Below are 5398 nucleotides of genomic sequence, written 5' to 3'. Positions count from 1 at the left end.
CAGACTCACTGAGCAACTTCCAATCATTACTTCCACCTTGACACTTGGAAACTGAAACATGTGAGGCCGAAGTATTTCAGGTACTGCAAACACTCAAGTCCCTCACTTTCGTACCTTACTCAGCTCTGGTGGATGGAGTTTTCGGGTCTGATCTTCCCACAGTGAAGTGTCACCTGGAGGAATAACATGGTCGATGGCCCCATCAGAACCTTCAGGACCAGCTCCACTAGCCAGATGTTTTACCATCTGCCTGCCAGAGCCACAGAACTGTGGCAAAGGAATTTCACTGGGAACACTGTTCTCCCTATAGCAGATGGTCTAGGATAAATGCCCTCCTATACTGCTTTCTAAAAAAAATTATAGAGGGAACCAGCAGTTAACGTAATGGCTATGTCGCTGGACTCCCACGTTGTCGACCACGGTTCGCGTCCCAGACCTGGTGGCTTAAAACTCTCGCCAGCCACATGTGTGTGCGTGCCCAAGATCCCAAGAGGAGAATGGAGGAGAAGGGATTGCGGCATGGCCATCCGCCCCTGGGGGTGATTTCTCGCTTTCTGTCTCTATGTCTCTGGCTGGTTGGCTGGCAAGCGCACGCGCCCTATAGCGAAAACCTCTCCAAAAAAAAAAAATTATAGAAAAACATTATGTTCTACCCAGAATCACTATTTTGTCAAGATTGGGTATATTCATAGCTTGAATTCCTTACGCTCCTTTTCTAAAAGAAACATCCCACGTCAGTGGCACCAGGGTCAGAGGGAGCTCCAGTCTCCCATTTGGACCTTAACTGCCATCTTTATCCCTGATCAGTTATTTCCTATCAGAAGTTTTATCAGTTATGGATTTGTATTATTATTCTTTAGGGACTCTTGAGATGATCAAACAACTTTCATTTTACATTTATTAGCTGAACAGCTTTGAAGAAAGCTGAGTCAATTATTGGGCTAGCTGGTGATGTAATGGTGAAGGCAGCTGGATCCCACATGACCAACTGAGCAGTTCAAGTCCCAGACCAGGAATGTGTGCGTGCCCCAAATCTTAAAATGAGGGTGAACCGGATAGGGAACTGTGACTAACCATTCCGCATAGAGGCGCTTTCTCTCTCTCTCTCTCTGTCTCTCCTTGTCTCCCCCAGTGAGCATATGTGAGCATATGTGCCTCCAGCAAACTGAAAGTAAAATATCCTTTGCTCCTCAGCTTCCTCATCCTCCCTGCAAAATGGGAATATCAGTCATCGTTAGAGAGCTGTTACAATAGTTAGATGACATGCAATATACATAAAGCACCTAGAACCCCACCTGGCACATAGCGAGAACTCCGCATCGTTTCTTTCATAGTTATTATAATTCGTATGATTTCTGAAATTCTTTTTTTAGAGGTTTTTGCTAAAGGGTGCCTGTGCCCGCCAGAAAGAGAGAGAGAGAGAGAGACAAAGTGAGAAATCACCCCACCCCAGGGGGATGGTCAAACCACAATCCCTTCTCCTTCATTCTCCTTTTGGGATCTTGGGCACACACGCACACACACCCGACACGAGTTTAAGCCACCAGGTCCAGGACTCGAACCACGGTCAACTACATGGAGTCCAGCGACATAGCCATTATGCCAACTGCTGGTCCCTGATTTCTTAAATTCTAATCACCAAAAATAAAGTTACATTTGCACATTCTCCTGTCTTCTCTTACCCCCTAATTCTCCATTTCATTTTTCTGTATTGCAGTTTTTAAACTACTGGGATCTGTAAAATTTATTCTCACTAGGCTTTCCATAGTCATCTACTCGCCGTTGTCTATTTTAAAGGGTGAAATAAATGCTTACTCCCCATCTGCCCCTTCCACAGTGACTTCTTTCTTCTCCTGACTCCCTAATTTTCCATGGGAAATTTTTGTCAAGAATGGTTCATGAAGCCCAGTTTGCAGGTGCTGGGAGGCTGGAAGCCATATGGGAGGCACAGGTCTGGAACCCAGGCCAACCCCAACACTCTGGGTGGTTTGTATGCACTGGTAATCCTAGCTAATTTGGAGGCTGGATCAGAAGTATCAAGACACAGTGAGACCCTATCAAAAACCCTATCTCTTAGGGCTGGCAGGTGGCATAGGCGGTGAAGGCCCTGGGCTCCCACATGGCCGACCATGGCTCAAGTCCTGGACCTGGCAGCTTGCTTTCTTACTTTCCTCTCTGTCTCTCTGGTCAAATTTTAAAAATTAATGATGACGAATAAAATTTAAAATTCTTTTTAAAAATTCTCTGTCTTTTCCCACTTCTTCTCTCCCTAAGAATAAATTAAAAGAAGGGTTCACGGGTGCTCCACTGCTTGAATCCCTTCCAGTTTTAGAATGTCCACCCTTGTACTTGAATGAGGTAGCAGTTTATCATTTTCTTGGATCTGGAGGGGGTCTATACGCTCTCCTCAGAGTTCCTTATAGACACTGTTCCACTGTCTTTTTCCAGTAAATACCATAGCGGAGTTTGGAATGGCATCATTTCTTCCCCTGGTAGCTTACTTGTTCTGTTGCCTTCATTCTGTTGCTGTGACTTTGACGTTGATCATCATTTATCTTTCCCACGATTCTACTTTCCAGTTTCAGTGACCCAGGGTCCACTGTGATCTAAAAATATTAAATTTAAAAATCTAGAAATAAACAGTTCATAAGTTTTTAAAATGTATGCCGTTCGGAGTAGCCTACTTGAAGTTTTTGCTATAGGGCACAGGTGCTCACCAGAGAGACAGTGACAAAGAGAGTGAGAAAAGAAGCCACTCCCCAGGGGAGATGGCCATATTGCAATACCTTCTTCTCACCGCCTCTCGGGATTTTGGGCATGCACACACACATGCTTAGCGAGATTTTCAAGTTGCGAGCTCTGGGCCTGAACCCGCAGAACCAGCCGCAATGAATAGAGCCTCCTGAACCTCCACGCCACCTGCTGACCCCCGGAGTGGCCTAAGTGTCCAGTCGTGTGCCCTCCTGTGGTAGTGTTGCAGTACTTGGGTTTGATAACCCTTATTTAACATCACTCCTCTTCTCCTTTGGAGCCTTTCTTAGATAAGGGCTAGTCAAACCCAAGCACGGCAGCGCTGCCAGCAGGACGGCACGCAATTGAAAACTTACGTTACTCAGGGGCCAGCAGGTGGTGTACTTACTTTGCTCAGGGGCCAGCAGGTGGTGTGGAGGTTCAGGAGGCTGGATCCCACATGGCCAATTCCATGGTTCCAGCCCCGGACCCGGCAGCTTGAAAACCAGTTTCCAACAGCCTATTTTAATATTAGTTATTGCTGTTCATCTTAATGTGCCCCCCTCGTAGTTAAACGTGACCATGGCATGTGTACACAGGACAAACACAGCACGTAAAGGGTCTGGCACTGGTTGCCGTTTCAGGCATTCATAAGGGGTTGGGGGAGTACCCAAACCCCTAAGAAAAGAGGGGACTACATCATTCTTTTGGGGGTTTCTCTGGGGCCTGCTTGTTTTGCCCTGTGAGTTTACGCTCCCCTGGGGTAGGGTAATACATTCTGAGAAAGGCTGAAGGACAGGCCCTCGTTGACGTCTCTCCGGAGAGACTTAAACAAAGGGAAGGGAGACCAGCAGATGGCATAAGGGTTACGTCACTGGACTCCCATGCCGTCGACTGTGGTTTGAGTCCTGGACTTGGCGGCTTAAAACTCACCCCAGGTGCATGTGCATGTGTGTCCAAAGTCCCAAGAGGAGAATGGAGGAGAAGGGACTGCAATGTGGCCGTTGCCCCTAGGGGGTGATTTCTCACTTTCTGTCTCTCTGCCTCTGACAAGCACACGCACCCTATAGCAAAAATCTCTCTTTAAAAGAAAAAAATAATTAAAAATTTTAAAAAGGGAAGAAAGGGAGTCCTAGGACAGAGGATCGTAATGGATGACTCCCACTTGACTTAAATTCCTTCTTCCGTTCACCTTTCCTATAGAACTGTATCGTGTTACATTTGAAATTCTCCCATTCAGTACCCTAATGTATTTCTCTGTCAAAAATATTTCATTTTAAATCTTGCCTCACGTGCTATGTGACCATAAAGCTCTAAGTGTCAAAGACACTTCTTCTGGACTGTGTGGTTATGACAAGTGTTTTTAGTACGTAAGTGATAAAAATCAACATCGAATAAACTGTAAACATAAAAAGTAAATTTTATGGCAAACCTTATTTCCTAATCCCATGAACAGGGCAAGGTGTTCACCCCAGTACACACATGTATGGATAAATAATTATGAGGTTATCGGAACAAAACAGGAGTCACTAACAATGCTTATTATTATTTTTTTAAAGGTTGGAAGAACCTTGTTTCCATTTAAAAAATTAAATTAAATTAAGGGTGCCGTGAAACATTTTAGTAGAATAAAGCCTCAATTCTTTCAACTCTGTCTTGGTGCTGGATAAACACTAAATTTGGACTGGTGGTTCCTGCAGAGGGTAAGGAAGAAAAGGGGCCGGGGGAGCTTCCAGGGAGTACGGGTCCTGTCCGTCTGTCTCAGCAGGTGGTGGGGACACATGGACTTGTATCATTTTTCCTCTATCCTAGATGTGTTTCATAAATAATCTTTTAGACATACTAGCACTTATTTCAGAAGGAAAAAAAAAAAAGAGGGAAGAGAGAACATCAAAAGCATACAAAAGGTCTGCAGCTCCTGATCCTTCACCTCCGTAAGCTAGGCTAGGGGCCGCCCCCTCCCCACACACGAGCGCCTGCTAGACTGCCAGGATTGCACATTTCTTTACCGGTTTGCTTCCCCCAAGGCCGACTGCACGGACACCGGACCGTGCAGCCATTTATCAGTGGGCAGAGGGCAGGTGAGACACTGCCATCTTGAACAGAGTGGCTGGGGAGACGTCACTTGATGACGCAACATCTGGGGAGAGAGAAGACGGAGCAGGTCACACCAGGGAGAGGGCGCTAAGGCCCGGCCGGCGTTGACAGCAGCAGCAAGCAGACTTCCTACTCCTCGGCTCGCTCTCGCCGCACCCTCTGCGCGTCTCTGCCCTTGGCAACCCCCTTCCCGACGTCTCTAGGCCACCATGCGCCCGTTGCCCTTTAAACATCCACATGCCCGTGCTCCCCGCCGAGCAGTGGGCTCCTCTAGAGCAAGGAAATGAAAACGCAAGTCTCCAGGGTGCTCACACGGATTTTATTAGCCAGAGCCCCCCTCGCTGGAGGCACGCAGCTGCCCAAGGGCACGCCGTCACCATGCTGGTCCTGCATGGCCGATGCTGTCAGTGTGGAGGACGAGTGGATCTGCAAAGCCACGCAGTGCTCCTCAGGCAGACGGCGCCCCAGGGGAAAGGCCAGAATCAAGTGATCCGGGCACCAGGGAGCAAACCAGGGCCCAGAGCTGCCCGGAGGCCTGGGCCTCGGGGTCCTACCAATGGCTTTACACCTG

General features: G+C 47.5%; 1 protein-coding gene across 1 annotated transcript in view; it reads right to left on the bottom strand.

Annotated features, from left to right (window-relative positions):
* Window positions 1-5125: 5125 nt before the first annotated feature.
* Window positions 5126-5398, bottom strand: part of TMED3 (transmembrane p24 trafficking protein 3) — a 13360-nt gene continuing 13087 nt past the window's right edge. Inside the window, exon 5 of the transcript XR_003548173.1 lies at window positions 5126-5395. The gene's annotated coding sequence lies outside the window, so the exon portion shown is untranslated. The remainder of the gene's footprint in view (window positions 5396-5398) is intronic.

This window comes from Tupaia chinensis, unplaced genomic scaffold (genome assembly GCF_000334495.1).
Source record: "Tupaia chinensis unplaced genomic scaffold, TupChi_1.0 Scaffold000078_1, whole genome shotgun sequence".
NCBI lineage: Eukaryota > Metazoa > Chordata > Mammalia > Scandentia > Tupaiidae > Tupaia > Tupaia belangeri.
Note: the sequence above shows the minus strand (reverse complement) of the source record. Positions and strands in the feature narration are given on the sequence as shown.